We start from the raw sequence: 20442 nt of genomic DNA, 5'->3' as shown, positions 1-20442 counted from the left end.
AGAGCTGCTCTACTTAAGAGCAACTCGAGATAAGAGCTGGGAGGGGAGAGATATTTTTGTTCTACTTACAAGCCCAAATTCGAGATACAAGCGCCAAGGAGCTGTCTCCTGAAGCCAAACGCTAACTTCCGCGTTCGGCTTCAGGAGACAGCTGCGAAGCGGCGCGCGTGTTTTAAAAGGTTGCAGCCGGCCTGGGGGGCTCGGGGGGGGGGGCTTGCAGCTTTCTTTCTTGCTCTTTTTCTTTCTCTCTTTTACCTTCCCTTCCTCTATTTCTTCTTTTCTTTCTCCTTCCCACCTTCTTCCCTCCCTCCCTCCCTTCACTCATTCCTCTCTTACTCTCCCCTTTCATAAGTTTCCTTGCTTCCTTCCTCTGTTCCTGTCCCTTCCCCCTTTCTTTCTTTCTTTCTTTCTTTCTTTCTTGCTCTTTTTCTTTCTCTCTTTTACCTTCCCTTCCTCTATTTCTTCTTTTCTTTCTCCTTCCCACCTTCTTCCCTCCCTCCCTCCCTTCACTCATTCCTCTCTTACTCTCCCCTTTCATAAGTTTCCTTGCTTCCTTCCTCTGTTCCTGTCCCTTTCCTCTTTCCTTCCTTCCTTCCCACCCTCCGTCCATTCATTCACCCATTCCTCTCTTGATCGCTTAAAGCCGGTCCCTGGTGCAAAAAGGGTTGGGGACCTCTGTCCTACAGGATTGGGTGGCAGAGAAGTTGAACATATGTAAATTTAAAAGTTTAAGAAAGTTTACAAGTTAAGTGAAAGAAACTTCATTATTCATTTATATGTACATGTACATTTCTTCATTAAAAACATGTCTTTCTGCATAATTTAGACTAACTTTGTGAGTTTTTTGAGGGCTGGAACCAATTAAAATTATTTACATTAATTCCTATGGGGAAAAGTCGTTCGAGATAAGAGCTGCTCGACTTAAGAGCCCAGGTCCGGAACGAATTAAACTCGTATCTCGAGGTACCACTGTATTACTAATTGAATCCCATCTTTATATGTGAAGAACACAAATATAGAGATGTGGAAAATCTGGGCCTTATATATTATTTACACACATATCCCATTTTTCTTTTGTGAAACTGTTTGAGTTGCCAAGAGGTCAGTAAGGGGCGTGCATAAGTGCACCAGAGTGCCTTCCGTCCTATCCTACTGTTTCTCTTTTATTAGTATCATGTGTATAAATATTATTATATCGCTGTATACCACCAATACGTACTTGACAAAACAAACAAATAAATAAATAAAGTAGAAGCTCCTAAACTAAACTAGCTGTGTTTGCTTTAACACCGGGATAGCATTATGGATCCACAGATTATTTTCTGGAAAAACAGCAATAGAGAGGACAAGATTCAGCATATGCTATATAACTATATAACTATAGAAATATATTTGAGAATACCCTCCATATGCTCATAGTATGTTAAACATGTTGATCAATCAAGGCATTGAACAAAAGTTACCTTCTTAGTTATGTATGGTCAACATGTTGATCAATCAAGGCAATGATCAAAAGTTACCTTCTTTTAATTGCCATAGAGATTTCCAGTTCCACCTCAAATCATGTGTCATACTTTTATATTAGCTTCATTCCATTAACCCTGAATTTTTGCTGAATATGTGCTATGTTTCTGATAATACCTAAAACTCCAAGTGGTCATATTTATACAGATCATAATTCAGTGTTCAATTTCTTCCATTGTGGTTACAACAGCTGAAAGTTAATTAGTTTTTTTGCTCTAGTACTGCTATTATTAGATTTCTAAAAAGATACAGAATGAACCACTATCAAATAATTGAAACCAAAATGTTTTCCATAATCTAGTTTTGGGAAAAATAATGGAATGTCTTCAATTTAGGGGCATTGGGTGGGGGACGGGTTGAGTATGGGTCACAGTGGCACACTGAGTTTGCAGTATTGAAAACAAGTCTTTTATATATGTATTCCAATGCAGCACGTATGACCCTAAAGAGATTGCAGTGTGATGCTGCAGTTCAGGTTTTGTCATTCCAATAAAAGCATTCCTTCAAGTTGATCTGTTTTTGCTATAGTGAATTATAACAGAGTTGGAGTTGTCATATAAATTTCTTTCTTTATCTCTAGGCTTAACATGATAAAAGTTTTAAAGAATATGTCACCTACTGCATTTGGAATCATTTTTATTTGCACACTCATTTAAAGATGATCAAGGCTAAAGCATATTCTAAGTATTGTAAAAAAAAGTACTACAGCAAATGAATGAAATAGTGAAATTTGTATTAGTTATGTATGGTCAACGTTTACACCAGTAATGTTTTATAAGCTCTGAAATGAGAAAATACTCATAATAAAGTGAAGAAGAAAAAAACTAAAAAGGAAATTGACAGTATAGGCAATTATTTTTTCCTGAGAACTATCATGCTTTTCCAACCTACAGAATTCTACACAAGGCACTATGCAATAATGTTTGTGCGTGTGCCTTTGTATATTTACGTATTTCTAGTCAACAAGAAACTAAGAAAATGTAAATCTCCAAATCTGAAACACTAGAGAATGAGCTCTCCTGAATGCAATGAAATTTCCAAGTAAGTATGCATAATCACTAAAACAATCATTCGCATTTCTGATTTCAGAATTATAGTTTATGTGTCTAAATGCAAATAATTTCAGTGTTTTGTTTTTTTTTTAAAAAAATGTATTAATAGTTTCTTCTTTAACATCCATAAGTGCTTAGTGAATAGTGTGTTGTCTGGGTCAATAGACTTTATATACAATACTAATGATAATAATACTATTTAAACATACATAATCATAAAATTTTAACTTCTAATCATTGTGTGTATATTGTAGTTATGATATATTGTATTATACATTATATATCTTCCAAATTTCTACTTTCTAAAATAAAATAGCCACCATATTAAGAATTATTCTATATCTATCCATCAACTCTTGTCTTTTTTAGAATTTGAAGTCTTAGTGACTTTTTGGTAAATCTTTCATCTTTCTCCCTTGGGATCTTGTGTCTCCTTACATCACACTTATTTAATGTAAGTATTTTATATGCTTAACACCAATCTCTAGTTGTTGGATCTTTAGAACACCCATCTGTAATTTTTTCATCAGGTTTCTTCCCGTGTAGGATTTGGAAATTTCTGGTGACGTTTCGACGAGGTCTCACTCATCATCTTCAGGCTGGTGTTTCTGTCCTTGTTCTCAGGCGAACACTGCGAGACCTGAGCTGCATTCCTTCTCTAAATACTGGTGGCTGGGTGTGGTTTGATGGCTCAGCAATTGCCTGCTGTGTAGAAACTTCCTGGTGAGTCAGTGTGGTAACAATTGGGGTCGTTGATGTAGCTGAGGTATGCTGATTAGTTAAATGTACAGGCAAAAATCTACGAAAACATGTATGTATGTATGTATGTATGTATGTATGTATGTTTTCATAGATTTTCACGGGTACAGGTATGATGGTCTTGGTATATTCGGGTTTCTTCCCGTGTAGGATTTGGAAATTTCTGGCGACGTTTCGACGAGGTCCCACTCGTCAACGTCAGGCTGGTGTTTCTGTCCTTGTTCTAGGGTGAACACAGCGAGACCTGAGCTGCCTTCCTTCTATAAATACTGGTGGCTGGGTGTGGTTTGATGGCTCAGCAATTGCCTGCTGTGTAGAAACTTCCGGGGGAGTCAGTGGGGTAACACCTGGGGTCGTTGGAGCTTGCAGGCTACTTGATTGTTTTGAAATGTGTGTTCTGAGTCTGGTATCCAGCCATAGAAACTGAAATCAGACTCAGAACACACACTGCAAAACAATCAAGTAGCCTGCAAGCTTCAACTACTCAGGATATCATGCCTAATCTACAACCATTAACTAATCAGCATACCTCAGCTACATCAACGACCCCACGTGTTACCCCACTGACTCACCAGGAAGTTTCTACACAGCAGGCAATTGCTGAGCCGTCAAACCACACCCAGCCACCAGTATTTATAGAAGGAAGGCAGCTCAGGTCTCACTGTGTTCGCCCTAGAACAAGGACAGAAACACCAGCCTGAAGATGATGAGTGGGACCTCATCGAAAGGTCGCCAGAAATTTCCAAATCCTACACGGGAAGAAACCCGAATATACCAAGATCATTATATATATTCAAGTCCCAGTGGGTATGGCTAGCTGATGAGGCCAAAATAAGGCCGAAATAGATCTATCCTAGTCTCCCTTAATTTTCAAATTCAGCAAAAAAACATGTGACACACAAACATATATATATATATGTGTGTGTGTGTGTATGTTTTAATGTCGGATCACCCTGGTACAGAGCTGGAGGGATCAGGCCCGGTGGCTCAACTGTTAATTCTCTGCCTTACAAGGCAGAAGCTGCCAGATCGAATCCCAGTAAGGAAGGGTGTGGCTAGCTGATGAGGCCAGAACAAGGCCGAAATGGTACCATCCTAGTCTCCGGAACGTCACAGCTCCTTTTTGCCTCTAGGCCCAACCCAGGACCATTTCAAGGCAGTTAATTTATTTATAGCCGACAACTATATTCTGTATGTATCTGTATGTGTATATATATATATATATATATATATATATATATATATATATATATATATATATATATATATAGAGAGAGAGAGAGAGAGAGAGAGAGAGAGAGAGAGAGAGAGACAGAGACAGAGACAGAGACAGAGAGACAGAGACAGACAGAGACAGTGAGAGACAGACAGAGAGAGAGAGAGAGAATAGTACTGTTTAAAAGTAAAGAGATGAATATGGAAGAACCCCCAAAAGTGGAAGGGGGTACAAATTGGGAAAATAGTATTATATATTTTGATACATTGAAATATATAATTATAATGAACATATTCTGGGTAGAATTTGGAAGATAAAACTATGTATATGTAATTGTATTATTACCGTTAGCACTGTATAAAAAATGTATTGATCCAGTCATTATACTGTCACAGCACATGTTGGTTGTTAAAGGAAAACTGTAAGCAAAATATGTACAAAAAACTTTATGAACAGCATCTGTTTTCCTCTGTTGAAACATTTTATAATAATTTAATATGCTGAAAGTTACTCAATATTTCCCCAAGATTCCAGTATCCTAATTGCCCAGAAACACCAAGAATGCCAGTATTAGTAAAGTTTATTCAGTCCTGAGCTTTTTCCTCAAAATCCCCAAAACTTATAGTCCATAAAAATTTTCAATTTTTACTTCAAAATTATCCCAATTTTAAAAACATGTTTATTTTTTCTTCTTTTACCTCATAGAGTGTTCTATCAAATAGTATTAATACTCCAGATTGGCCCACCAGATTTCCCCAAATCCCTTTAATTCACAGAATCAAGTGTTCAGTTTCAAGGATGTTTCTTATTAATGCCTTAGAAGCATTCAGTGAGTCGTTTGAAGGTTTTTAAGGCAGTGTTTCTGACATACAGCACTGGTAGAGCTAGAAGAAAATGAATAATTTCCTTATATCAGCTCTACAAAATGATTTACAAATTGTAATATTTTACAATTTTTAAGGTATTCTTAATATCCTTATTTCAATTTGATATTCTTTGTCTTGTTAATGTATTATTTGCAAACCAGTGAGCCTTGACTATAAAACAAACCTCCCAGAGTTTTTCTATTACTATCAAATTTTAAATCTTCTAAAAGTAAACATAATTAAAATGAATTAGAAGTGGGAACTGCATGGTAATAGCTTATTGAGAACAATCTCAATTCACTGTTTTATTTAACAAGACAGAGTCTAGAGGTCTATAGTATAAAAGACTTTTGCTGGCAACAAGACAAAACTTAATTTTCAAACCCTAATTAGTCTCTTGAGCAATCATGGTTGCAAAATAATAGCAAAGACTATACCTATTTAATTCTTGAAAAGTTGTTTAATTCTATAGAGTCCTGTTTAGTCCCATTTATAAGGAATACCATAATTTTTACTTCTTATAAAGGCAGAACAGAAGCTGATATCCCCAAAACTGTGAGCTTTTATAATTAATATACAAGTGAGACTCCATTTTAGTAGGTTGATTGATCGGTGAACAATTCAAAACATAGGCAAGGTTACATTACAGCTGTAGAATAGAATAGAATAGAACAGAACAGAATTATTTATTGGCAAAGTATGATTGGACACACAAGGAATCTGTCTTTGGTTCATATGCTCTCAGTGTACATAAAAGAAAAGATACATTTGTCAAGAATAATGAGGTCATAGAGTACAAATAAGCAATCAGAAAACAGTCAACAATAATATACATCATAAGGATACAAGGAACAAGATACAGTCAGTCATAAGTGGGAGGAGATGGGTGATAGGAACGATGACAAGACTAATAGTAATAGTAATGCAGACTTAGTGAATAGTTTGACAGTGGTGAGAGATTTATTTTTTTAGAGAGTGATGGCATTCAGGGGAAAAATGTTCTTGTGTCAAGTTGTCTTGTCTATAGCATCATTTTGAGGGTAGGAGTTGAAACAATTTATGTCCAGGATGTGAGGCGACAGTAAATATTTTCAAAGCCCTTTTTGACTCATGCAGTATACAAGTCCTCAATGGAAGGCAGGTTGTCAGTAATTGTTTTTTTTTTGAAGTTCTGAAGTTTTGAAGTTTTGATTATAATCATAATTATAATTTTAATCATAATTATCCTCTGAAGTCTGTGTCTGTCTTGTTGGGTTGCAGAACCGAACTAGACAGTTATAGAAGTGTAAATGGCAGACTCAATAATTCCTCTTTAGAACTGTATCAGCAGCTCTTAGGGCAGTTTGAGCTTCTTTAGTTGGCACAGAAATAATATTCTTTGTTGTGCTATTTTGATGACATTTTAGGTTTTGAGATATGATAGAACCTAGAAATTTGAAAGTCTGTACTGTTGATACTGTGTTATCTAGTATTGTAAGAGGTGGTAGAATGGGAGGTTTCTCCTAAAGTCTACCACCATTTCTACGGTTTTGAGTGTGTTCAGTTCCATATTGTTCCGGTTGTACCACAAGGTTAGTTGTTCAACCTCCCGTCTATATGCTGTTTCTAGAATATGTCCAATCACTGTTGTATCATCTGCAAACTTCAATAATTTAATAGATGGATCATTTGAGATGCAGACATTGGTATATAGAGAGAAGTGGTGAAGGTACACAGCCTTGGGGGGTCCCTGTGCTAATTGTAGAGGTATCTGATGCAATTTTGCCTAGGTTCACCTGTTGCTTCCTGTCTGTTAGGAAGCTTGTGGCCCACTTACAGGTGTGTTCAAGTACTGCTAGCTGATTTAATTTAATTAGAAGAATGTCTGGTATGATGGTATTGAATGCTGAACTAAAGTCTACAAAGAGGTATTGAATGCTGAACTAAAGTCTATCATCCTTGTATAAATCTTTCGAGAAGTTGTAGGATGTAGTGCAGAGCCGTATTAACAGCATCATCTGCCGATCTATTTGCTTGGTGTGCAAATTGCAGGGGTTCTAATGGTGGATCCATTTTTAAGTGGGACATCACTAGCTTTTCAAAGGTTTTCATAACTACAGATGTTAGAGCAACTGGTCTGTAGTCATTCAGTTCCTTGATAGAGGGCTTCTTCGGCACTGGAATGATAGTGGAACATTTGAAGCAAGAAGGAACATGGAATATCTCTAGTAATTTGTTGAAGATTTGAGTGAAGATAGAGACCAATTGGTCAGCACAGACTTTTAAGCAAAAAGGAGTTACGTGTCTGGCTTCTGTCTGTGAAATAGATCTTGCCCTTCCTTTTCAGTGATCACCAGGGGTTGTGAACCGAATGGGATGGGGTCAGTTGTAAGTGGTTTGGCTGTTGTTGATGTGTCTGGGATGGAGGGTATGGAGATAGGTGGTTGTAGTTTTCTTTCAGACCTGTAGCAGAACACATTCAAATCAACTGACAGTTACTGATTTCTTTCAATTTGGGAAGGAGATTTGCCATAACCAGTGATGTTTTTAAGAGTTTTCTACATGTTTGCTGGCTCATTTGTTGAAAACTGATTCCTTAGCTTTTCAGAGTAGCTTCTTTTTGCTGCTCAGATCTTCCTTATTAATACATTCCTGGCCTGATTGTACAGCATTCTATCACCTTTTCTGTAGGCTTCCTCTTTGGAACAATGTAGCTGCTTACATTTAGCTGTGAACCAAGGTTTATTGTTACTGTATATTCACAGTTTCCTGGTCGGTATACATAGGTCTTCACAAAACTGACATATGATGTTACAGTATCTGTGAGTTCATTCAGGTCTGCAGAGGTATCTTCAAAAATATTCCAGTCTGTGCAGTCAAAACAAGCCTGTAGTTTTAACTTTGCTTCTTCAGTTCAAGTCCTCATTGATTTAATTGTTGGTTTTGTGGCTTTAAATCTTTGTCTGTAAGCAGGTACAAGGTGAATCATGCAATGACCAGAGTGGGCCACTCTGTAGAAGAAAGCACTATCTGAAATTAGTACTAATATTTTTTCAAAGCTGATATAAATATATAAATTGATTTTTAAAGGCAGCTCATTAGAATTGTTAAACCTGCAACTAGAGGAATTAATTTAATTTCCCCACTGGTTCTAAAAAAATGTCAAAGTAGGAAACATTAGGTTGCTGTTCATCATCAGCCAACTTCATTGCTTAAACTCCTTTTGCCAATTTAGTCTGAGCAAATTACAGATTTACAACTTCACACATCTGAATTTTTAATTACATTTGCATCACAGTAAGAACATGAATCAAGTGTAAAGAAAATAATGTGAAAATTGCATTCCTAAAACACTTTGAATGCTATTCTGCGACCCACTTATATAGAAGCACTCTTGAATTCCAATGGCTTCATTTATAGATAAGCTTATACCAAACTGCAAGCTTAACATTAACATTTTATTGGATTCATGTGGGACTTAGTTCTGAATAAATATATGAGAGTTTAGAGTCAAGTTGTAAATGTTGCTAGTCAGGGGGTTAAATAAGAGTGCTTATTTTGGTTACTATTATTTTAATTCTTAACTGAGAGGTAATTTTGGACATGACCTAAATTAGTTGTAAATTGTTGTTACGCTAGTTTTTTGTTGAGTAATCTGACGTGCCTCTGACAACAATCAAATCAATAAAAAATACTGTGATGATTTATCCCCTAATTTATAAGTTGGAATAATTAAAGAAATACTCAAAGGAAGACTAAGTGGAAATATCACCTCCAACAAGGCCCATGGGATGCTTAGATCTGGGCCACAGGGCCGACTTGCAAACAGTAAAGAACCAGCTCGAATGTGCCTTTGCTAGCAAAAATAGAGGTCAGGGGCCACACATTTTTGCTGGCAGGGGGCTAAAGAAAGCCATTGTGGCCAAAAACGGAGCCGAGTAGCTCTGCCAGGTTAACCAACTCAGTTTTCACTGGCAGAGGGCTATCAAAACAAATGAAAAACAAAATAAAAGGAGGAATGTTTTCCCTTTAGCATTTGAGCATGCAAGAAGGGACAGGAAAGGAGAAAGGGAAAGAGGAAAGACAAGAAAAAGAAGGGAATATGGGAAGAGAGCAAGGAAGGAAAAATAAGGAAAGAGAGAAAGGAAGAAGAAAGGAGATTATAATGAGAGTGACGGAGGGTGTAAGGGAAGTCCTGCCTTAGCACTTTGCCACTACAAGTGTCCTCGACACAAGTGACATTGAGCTGCCCCCACCCACCCCAGCCACCCGAAGTCAAACACAACCTTGATGCAGCCCTCAATGAAATTGAGTTTGATATCCCTGACCTACAGCAGTAGCTGAAGCTTCTGTAACCTTTGTGCAGATTAGAGCAGAGATTGCTTCCTATTTCTACCCTTGGATTCTTGCTTCCAAGTTAGATCTGGGTCTGGAGTACCAGCAACAGCTGCCTACTCTTTGGTGACTTCTTTCTAGCTGTTTTCCTCTTTGGGATGGGGTGGGGAAAGCTTTTTCCTTCATAGGAATAAAATTTATAAGAGAAGACAAGAAGAACCTACTTTTCCTGGATATAATGATCATCTGAGGAAACAATGGCAGGTAACAATGACAGGTAACAAAACTGAAATATATTGAAAAATAACCCATGGTAATCAAGTGCTTCAATACCAAAACAACACAAGAGGAGCTGCATAAGAACATTATTCAGTCAAGCAAAAACATACTGCAATACCGCAAAGGAAGCAGACTACTTATATAACGTCTTACAATGCAATCGATACTGATGAAACTTTATTAGCACACAACCTTTCATAACATAGCCATTAAAACTTATTAATCCAATTGTTATCCAATTTCTGGATAACAATACATTCACATATTTTAAAACAGAAGATTATTATTATTATTATTATTATTATTATTATTATTATTATTATTATTATTATTATTATTAATTAGATTTGTATGCCACCCCTCTCCGCAGACTTAAATGTTCTAAAACTAATAAATTATACACATTAACATGTAGGTGTAAAATATTTCAACCTATGACTTAATTATTAATTCTTTAAAAGAGTAAACTAAATAGAATAACAACTTTTTCCAAATCAAATTCTTACAACATATGGGAATTATATAATTTGCCACGTTGGGCAGATTCACTTTTCCCTTTAACTTGGCTGCACTTACTGCAAAAAAGCAATCTGTTGTATCATAAACAAGTTGATACCTTTAAGAGGAAATTAAATTTACTTTTAACATTCCAATTCCTCATATCATCAAGGAACAATCATCCCTATATTTAGTTTACAACCAGTATTCTAATGACTAATGCAACAGATGTTCTATTTCACCTGTTCTGCAAATACAGACTCTATCTTGCAATGGGATGATTGGGAATCTGCCTTTTTGCATCATTTTACACATTTGCTCAAATTAGATATGAGTAAAGATTATATGATCTTTATTGGAAGGACAAATACTGTACTTTCCTTCTTGAAATTGGGATTTAATTCTTATGAGGTCCTTGGTGCTCTCTTGTTTATCTTGCAGATATTTCAATACCCAGGTATCCATTACCCACTATCATCAGTACTAGAAGGGAGTGGGGTTTGCTTTATGTTTATATAAAAGGGACTTGCCTTGTCAGTGTGGTTAGCAGTGTTCTCAGTGGTACCTTGATTAGGTTTTTGTTTAATGTTTGATTATATGACTTGATAGCTCCTTAAACCAAGTTAAGTCCAAAAATGCTAGAGAATTCTTGGAAGCTGGCATTCAGATAAATCAGCCATCAACAGGTACATAGAGATAAATGTCGTTTACATTCCATTCAAAAGGGACAATAAAAAATTAAAGTCCATAACACTTCCTTGCCAGCAATCATCACAGATAAGCAAAGATTTGTGATTAACAATCAAGCAATAAGCAACACATTGCCAAATTCCTTGATTGGGGTATTGCTTATTTCAAATAGTAACATTTTAATCAAGGTACCTCCCACTAACATCCCCACTAACATTGATAGGGCAAGCCACTTGCATATAAACAGAGAGCAAACCCCTCTCCTTTGTAGTACCAATGATGGTACTTAGCAGGGTAATGAAATGTCTTCAAGAAAATGATCAGGCTCAGAAAGCACCAAGGCCCCCACAGTTCAGTTCTGAGCTACAAATACTCTCTTCTATTACATTTAATTTTAGCTAGCCATTTCATTGATTTCACAACCAAGATAACTTCTTGTCCATATGTGCTTTAATATCTAATATACTTTGACTGAAAATATATATTAACAATAGGTACAGTGAAACCCCTGCACATTAGAGGCATTTGGTAGTGTCCATTTGGAGAAAATTACGCAACTAACACTTGTTGATTTTTTTTTAACCATCTGCTCATGTTAGCAAATCGGAGGAAGCCTATCTCCAATTTGAATTAACCTGACCCGGTAATTAAACAGAATAAAACAGTGCGCCTTTGTGTTCATCTCAGTGGGCAATCTGAGTTCAGCTCTGATGGTATGTGATAGAGAAACTCTTGATGTTCCTAAGATCAAATATAGAAAATGATTTTGGACTGTTTCATTTCCCTTCATTGTAGCAAAACTCCTTATTTGACACTAAAGGATAGCAAGGACAGTATCTTTGCCTTAGAAGTCCTCATGATTGGTTTAAGTGAACTTGGATCCCTTTAATTCAACGACATGTTCACAATTTAAATACACGCAATTGCCTTCAGCTAATTCCTTTTTTTATCTGAGAAATACTGAGATAAGGAAAATATCCAACCTGTCTTATTTTATCGGAATTTTAAACTCACTGCTTCCTTTCCTGCCAAAAACCATCATTTTTGATGTCATACTATTAATTACTAGATTGATAAGATACTGTATATCCCTGAATAACATGATGAACATTCATTAATCTCTCTACCTACTGACAAATTCAAAATTATTTCAACTAGGAAAGTGTCACATTTTAGATCAAACCCAATCTAAAAATGCTAGTGAATTCCTGATTTGTGGGAGTTCCTGAGGCATTCTAACAAGTCAGTCATCAACAGACGTAATGTTAAAACTCTGATACAGTTTAAAAAATATAATCAAAAGCCTAGAAAAAAAGGTAGCGGTCTAGAAGAACCGTTGAAACTTACCTGAACGGTCTTCTCGATGCACTGCAAGGAGAGTCCAACGTGGGTAATTCTCCAGTCTCATTGGAGGGACTGAGTTTTAATTTAAATATTATGCAGGCAACGCCCCCTAGCCCCCCAGTCATAAAAAAACGAAGGAGCAGTAAACTATAACTTTTTATTAAACAACTGGAAGGCAACAAGCCCGGCCAAATAACTTAAACAATGGCAGAAAGAAAGCCCTTGGTCCACCAATATGGGTGGGTTTTGGACTCTCCTTGCAGTGCATCGAGAAGACCGTTCAGGTAAGTTTCAACGGTTCTTCTCCAATGCACTTGCAAGGAGAGTCCAACGTGGGATGTACCCAGGACATAATAAACGGGAGGGAAAACTAGGCCCAAGGGCGTTCAAGTGGAACACACCCTCTGCAACACCCTCCTACCAAAAGCTGCTTCCGCAGAAGCGAAAGTGTCAATTCGGTAATGCTTGATGAAGGTAGAAGGAGCTGCCCACGTGGCTGCTGTACAAATCTCTTCGATCGAAGCTTGTGTTGACCAGGCTGCAGAAACTGCCGCACTGCGAGTCGAATGTCCTGTTATTCCCTGAGGGATCGCCTGTCCTGATGCTTTATAGGCCTCAGAGATGCAGGCTCTTATCCAACGACTAATAGTCTGTGAGGACACCCTAGTGCCCGTGCCGTGTGAAGAGAAGGAGACAAACAATGCTTCCGATGATCGGGAATGCTGTGTTCTACGAATATAAATTTTGACCGCACGTCTCACGTCCAATTTATGCCATCTGAGTACAGATGGATGTGTGCCATGTGTACAGAAATCAGGCAATACTATTTCTTGCGCTCTATGGAACCCTGAGTTCACCTTGGGGATGAATGACGGGTCCAACCGAAGGACCACTCTATCTGGATGGAACAGACATAGGTCAGGTCTCACTGATAGGGCTGACAACTCCGACACCCTTCTGGCCGAAGTAATAGCAACTAGAAAAGCCGTTTTTATGGACAAAAGTCGCATTGATACCGTCCTCAAGGGTTCGAAGGGTGGAGCTGTTAAGGCCTTAAGTACAAGTGGGAGGTCCCAAGAAGGGAATCGATGAATAGCAGGCGGTCTAATATTTGTCGCTCCCCGTAAGAAATCCCGAATCCAGGGGTGTCGTGACAAAGGCCGGTAGTAATCTGGACTTAAAATCGTTGACAAAGCGGCCACATGGCGGCGCAAAGTGTTAGGAGCCAAACCTTTATCCAATCCCGCCTGAAGAAAGGTTAAGACAGTCCCTGGCAAGGCGGCGAAAGGGTCGATTTCCTGGACTCCGCAGAAAGTACAGAAGGCTGACCAGGTGGACTGATAAATGCGCCTCGTAGCTGGTCGACGTGCAGCCTGCATGGTAGCTATGACCGTGTCAGGGAGATGAAGGCGCCTCAGGCGGTCCCCTTCAAGTGCCACACGGTCATTCTCCACCACTGGGGCTCTGGATGCGCAATGCACCCCTGGCTGAGGGCTATCTGATGGTCTGGGATTCTCCAAGGAGGGGAGATCGACAACTCCGTCAAGTCTGAGAACCAAGCCTGTCGAGGCCAGAAGGGAGCTATTAGTAGTACCTCGGCACGTTCCTGTATGATCTTTTGTAGGACTCTCTGGAGGATGCGAGTAGGTGGGAACGCATACAGGAGTCCTTTTGGCCAAGGAAGGCGCAGCGCATCCACCCCCTCCGTACCCAGAGATGGGAACCGGGGAAAAAAGCGGGGCAGCTGCGTGTTGTGGCACGTTGCAAAGAGGTCCAGGATCGGTGTGTTGAACCGAGTTGACAGAGTTCTGAACACAGCTGGATCCAATTTCCACTCTGCCGGGTCCAGAGTTTTGCGGCTCAGCCAGTCCGTCCATATATTCTCTTGGCCTGAGATGTGCTCGGCTGAGAGAGAGGCCAAGTGGACCTCTGCCCATCAGAACAGAGTGTCGGCCTCCTGCATGAGGCGTCTGGATCTTGTCCCGCCCTGGTGGTTGATGTAAGAGCGAGCGGAAACATTGTCCGTTAGGACCAGGACATGGCTGCCCTGCACCAGGTGAGAAAAGCTCAGTAGGGCCAAGAACACTGCCCTCAATTCCAGAAAGTTGATATTGATGTTCTCTAAATCCCGAGGAGTCCACAGACCTTGTGCCACACTGGATGAAAGGTGGGCACCCCACCCGAACAGGCTGGCGTCCTTTGTGAGAGTGATGAAGTCCTGTCCTTGAAAAGGAGACCCCCTCTGAATGGCGGTTGAAGTCCACCATCGCATGGATCTCCTGACCCCTGCCGGGAGGATTACCTGTGTCCTGGTATGGCTGGTTTTCCTCCTTTGGTAGGGTAGGAGGAACCATTGGAGGGAGCGAATGTGTAACCTGGCCCAGGGAACCACATCTATGCAGGAGACCAGCATGCCCAAGATCTTGGATAGGAAGGCCAGGGAAGGCCTTGGCTGAGATGACAGTGTCTGGAGTAGATTCCGGATATTGTCCTGTCTGTCCTCTGATAGGAATACCTGGCACAAGTCCGTGTCTATGAGGGTGCCCAGGTGAACCAATCTGGTTGTTGGTGTTAAGTGACTCTTTTCCAGGTTTACGGTAAACCCGTATGTTCGTAGGGTAGCCAAGGTTAGTTGAAGATCTCGTTGTGTCCGGTCGGGACTTTGACAAAATTAGAATGTCGTCGAGATATGCCATGAGGCGTACTGACCGGTGTCTCAAGGTGGCCGTGAGGACGTCCAAAAGTTTGGTGAACGTCCTCGGCGCTGGTGACAGGCCAAATGGCATTGCTCGATATTGGTAATGCGATCCGTTCACGGAAAAATGGAGGAATTGTCTGTGCTCTGGTAATACCGGTACATGGAGGTAGGCCTCCTTGAGATCGATAGAGGTGAGGAGGTCTCCTGGCCGTATTGACTGCAGAATAGACCTGAGGGAGTGCATTTTGAATTTTTGATAACGCACATACAGATTCAACTGTTTGAGATTTTAAATCAAACGGACCCCGCCCGAGGACTTGGGAACTAGGAAAACGATTGAATAGAATCCTTTCCCCCTCAGGTGGAAGGGGACCTCCTCTATTGCTTCTATCTCCAGGATATGCTCTAGTTCCCGGTGTAACAGCGCCCTCTTTTGGGGGTCTATCAATTGAGGACACGGAAGGAATCTGTTTGGGGGTACACGGAGAAAATTTATCCGCAACCCATGCGTTGCTGTGGCAACTGCCCAGGAGTCGAGGGAGGCCGCCCTCCAGGCGTTGGTGAAGTAGAGGAGCTTGCCCCCCAGAGGGTAGGATTCTGTAGAGTCATTTTCCTCGTTTGGACCCCTTGAAATTTGAACCTCTGTATGGACAGTGTCCCTGCTGATAGGGTCTTCCTCGGTCCGCGAAGTACGGCCTGTCCTGGCGGAAGCCTCCCTGATTGAAGGAGCCCTGGGTAAAGGTCCTCGAACCCTGAGAGACGGTTGAGGAGGGCTTGGCACGAAAGGACTGCCTTCTATAGAACGGTGTGAAATGCCTGTCTCCTCTCCTGTTGGATCTGGGAAGAACTTTCTTCTTGTCCTTATCCTCGATAAGGACTTTTTCAAGGGAATCACCAAACAACTTTTCCCCTTGGAATCTGGCTGAGGCAAGACGCCATTTTGATTTTACGTCCGCCTGCCAGCTTCGCAGCCAGATTAACCTCCGGGAGGACAATGAAGATGCTAACGCGCGAGATGCAAACTTGGCCGCATCCATTGTTGCATCTGCGGAAAACTCCGTAGCCGCCAGCAGTTTATTTAAATCCTGGCGGAGCTTGCTGTCCTCCTGGCTCACTCGTGATTGTATGTCCTGTATCCACAGGATAGTAGCCCTATTGAAAAATGAGGCAGCCGAAGCGGCACGTAAGGCCCAGGCTGCCATTTGATGGGTCTTCATCACTATAGTCTCGGCTCTTTTGTCTTCCGCCTTCAGTCCATCAGAAAACTCAGATGGAACCAAGGCGGTAGAAACCAAACTTGCCACAGGAGTGTCTATGGTGGGAGGTGTCAAAAGGGATTCCATCTCCTGATCGAAAGTGTAGTATTTTCGGTCAATCATAGAGGTCCCCTTCAGATGAGGGGATGGTCTCTGGTTCCTTCTTTGGCACTGACAGCAAGACCCCTGTTGAGGCCTGTGCGGTGACATCCTTAGGCAGCTTCCCCTCTCCTGCCCCTTCAAAAACCAGCTTAGCCTTATTCAACATGATCCGGAAAAGAGAGGGCTTGAACAGGCCTACAAGGCTTGGTGGTTCGGGTGGTTGTTCATCCCCCGACAACCCCTCGCCCTCCTCACTGTCGTCCTCTCTGAGGTACGGGTCCTCTTCCATGGAACCCTGGAAAGAGGCTGGGGCCGGTGGAGCCCAAACATTCCTTTGTCTTTGAGGAATGTGAGACACTGGGGCCTGTTGATGCGCCCCTACATTGATGCCCTGAGCATAAACGTTGCTGATCAAGTCCTGGAGGTTCTGAGGCATACTTTGCCAGGTATCAAAGGAGTTCCTCAGACCCACGGCGGAAGGTGTAAAGGTGGCCATGGGCTGGTTAAACTGCACTTCCTGGCTATATTGAGGTCCCGTTGTTAATAGGGGGCGTTCAGGCGACCAATCATGCTCCGTTGCCGAGCCTGCTACCCCCGCTATACCAGTTAGGGGGGAGGCCGGAGTGGGAGTGGGTCCCATAATAAGAGTAGGCTGAGGCAGCTGTGCTGGCTGCTGCCTCTGGGACAGTTCTAATTGCCTCTCGAGTGCTCGAATCCGCTTCTCGGCCTCTTTAAGGGAAGCACTCTGAGAGGATTTTGCCTTGGATTTTTCTGAATGAGGCTTGTCCTTAGGGGTACCGGGCCTGATTGAACTGGCCACCTCCTCCCCTGAGTGGACCGAATTGTCTGCCATAATGGTACACTCACGCACAGGTTTTCCGTAGATCAAAGGCCCAGCTATGTCGCAGCAGAGAAGGAGAAGAGCTGTGTATAACGATCTCTATCTGCGTGCTAAGCTCGACTGCTCGTTACCAGGCAGACTAGGGGTGTGGCCTGGGAGCCTTCCCGCTCCTCTCACCCCCTTGGCAATTACGTTGCACTCGGCCGATTCAACAAAAATGGCCGCCGCGCCGTCGTCATGACAACCGGCAGGCAGCCAAACAGCCGTTCCCGCCGAGACTCTGTGAGGAATAGGCCTGCCAGCTTTGAGTAGCGCCGTTCCGGCGTTTTATAGCTCTGGCGGCCTTTTCTCCTCCCATTACAGTCCTGCTCGGCTGAAGCTCATTACGGTCGCCTGATCTTTCCGTTCTTCGGCTCTGGTAATCTCCGTCGGGCGGGGCAGTCCCCTCCCGACGTCAACCGCCTCCGACACCGGGAGCGACCTCGGGGGTCGGGAACCCGGCCGCTCTGTTAAGCAATTAATTTTTTTACCCTCCCCACGGCCGTTTCCGAAGGCCGATGTGAGAAGGTAGAAGGGGGGGGCAGAGCGTGACGGTCCAGTGGACAGCACCCACGGAGGGCCTGGTCCACTGCCGTAAGGGAGGGAGCCAGTCTTCCATAAAAAAACCTGCAAAACATAAAGAAAGATAGATTAAGAAGTATTAGTAACAAGAAACTACAACGATATTTAATAATATAAAAATTACTAATACTTCAGTACAGAGAAAACTCAAAAAGGTCCCTTTACTGCGACTGAGTTTTCATGACTGGGGGGCTAGGGGGCGTTGCCTGCATAATATTTAAATTAAAACTCAGTCCCTCCAATGAGACTGGAGAATTACCCACGTTGGACTCTCCTTGCAAGTGCATTGGAGAATACATCCTCTCTAGCAGCCAACATTCAATAAGCAGCACACAGAACCAGATAAACTATGAGGATTCTATATACCTCTATATTTTTATCTAGGGTCATCTATCAGAGCCCTGGGAGTTTGAGGCAGGGATCGGTTCTAACTTACCTTGCTGCCGGTTTGCTACCTCCCTCCTGCGCCATGTAGGTGTGTGCATGCGCAGTAATGAAAAATCAGGGGGGGGGGAAAACTAAGCAGAAAAAAAGATGGTGACTGCATGCACAGTGCCAGAAATCGGCTTCTGCATATGCTCAGAGGGGAAAAAATTTAAAAAGAAGGCAGCGCCCATGGACCGGCACCGACCAATCTGGTTTGGTCATTGTGATGTTACTAGTGGGTCACTACTGGTTCAGGCAAATCAGTCCAAACTGGGAGGAATTCAATCCTGGTTTGAGGGTCCTGCACAGTATCTTAGCTATTCCTAACAATGTCCTCTTCTGGACAGAGAGCTCTGAGGTTGTTCTTGGGAGGTATCATTGGAGTCATTTTCATGATTTAGAAGTCATAGACCAGTGATTCTCAACCTTTCTAATGCCGTGACCCCTTAATACAGTTCCTCATGTTGTGGTGACCCCCAATCATAGGTCTAGCACCAATTCTCCCAAGAGAGCTTTAAGCTGATTGACAGGAAGGTCACAGGGACATTCTAACTGTAAATGCCTGATTGGTCGGATTGTAAAAATATGTTCCAAGGTGCCAGAATAGTAGCTTTAGTTCTTAACACCAAGAGCTCATCTCAAGAGCTCATCTTTGAGTGCCATTTTGGACATGATACCATGAATGATGGATGCATTGATGGTATTGCCGCCCCGAGTCTACGGAGAGGGGCAGCATACAAATCTAATAAATAATAATAATAATAATAATAATAATAATAATAATAATAATAATAATTGGCTTTGACACACTCTTTCTGACTTGTGTGTGACCTCTAGTTGTTGGACTAAGTATGGAAACCTCCGTACATTTTGAGATTTACCAGAACTTGACATCAGCAACTTCTATACCCCCATTTGGCCAGCTCACTATAATGGTAGGGTAGCTGATGAGTGACAGGGCATTTGTGTTGATAGTATGGATCTTATTCTTCCCATGGAATCCAGGAAGTGATCACCTTGGCGTCCTTAGCAACCTGCTGGTATACGTGACGTCAAAGCTCCGTCCCCGAAATCTCTTCGTGGGAGGGATTCCCCAGCTCCTTCAAAGGGAGGTCTTTTCATGTAATATATATATATATATATATTTACGAAAAGGATGCTGCAGCGCCGCGGCAAGAAAAGGTAGGTCTTTTCACATAAAAATAAAAATATATATATTTACGTGAAAGGACCTCCCTTTGCTTGCGGCGCCGCTGCAGCATCCCTTTCTGTAAAAATAAAAATAAATAAAAATAAAAAATGATGGGGTTCTGGGGGCGGAGCCTTGCTGCCACGGACCGTTCGGGTTCGGGTTGGGTTGAACTTTGCGTGAAGTTCGGGCGAACTTGCTTAACCCCAACACCGTTGGGTTCACCCATCACTAGTGCTGAAGTTATGGGTTTATGCTTTTTATCTAAGAACGTAAAATCAACCCACTATTCTATACGTAGTGTCTCTACCAATCTTTTCAATCTTTGTTTAAACTTAAGTAAAAAAGTAATGATAAAAGAGGACAATAGGACAGTAGGATAGGGATGGTAGACACAGTAGTGTACTTATGGGGTGCACTATGCACTATAACTAAGCACTACGGCACCCTTTACAGACCTCTCAGAAATGGGGAGAGGTCGACTGTAGACAGTCTAAGGTTAAAATTTTGGGGGTCTGGGGAAGAAACCACATTCAATTCCAGGCATTGATCACTCTATTGCTGAAGTTGTATTTTGTGCAGTCGAGTTTGGAGCAGTTTACATTTAGTTTGACTCTATTATGTGCTTGTGTATTGCTGTGGTTGAAGGTGATCAAAGATTTTACAGAAAAAGTCATGCTTTGCCTCTACACTTGTACACACTTTTGCTTTAAAAAGCTTTTGAATTTTATTTTATTATTTTATCTTAATCTTTTTTTTTTTTGTCA

At 41.4% G+C, this 20442-nt stretch overlaps 1 protein-coding gene across 5 annotated transcripts in view; it reads right to left on the bottom strand.

Moving 5' to 3' along the window:
- The window catches only part of SNTG2 (syntrophin gamma 2), a 249146-nt gene that overhangs the window by 43027 nt on the left and 185677 nt on the right, over positions 1-20442 (bottom strand). The window lies entirely within an intron of this gene.

Source organism: Erythrolamprus reginae, chromosome 1 (assembly GCF_031021105.1).
Source record: "Erythrolamprus reginae isolate rEryReg1 chromosome 1, rEryReg1.hap1, whole genome shotgun sequence".
Taxonomy (NCBI): Eukaryota; Metazoa; Chordata; class Lepidosauria; order Squamata; family Dipsadidae; genus Erythrolamprus; species Erythrolamprus reginae.
This window is presented reverse-complemented; position numbering and strand designations above follow the sequence as displayed.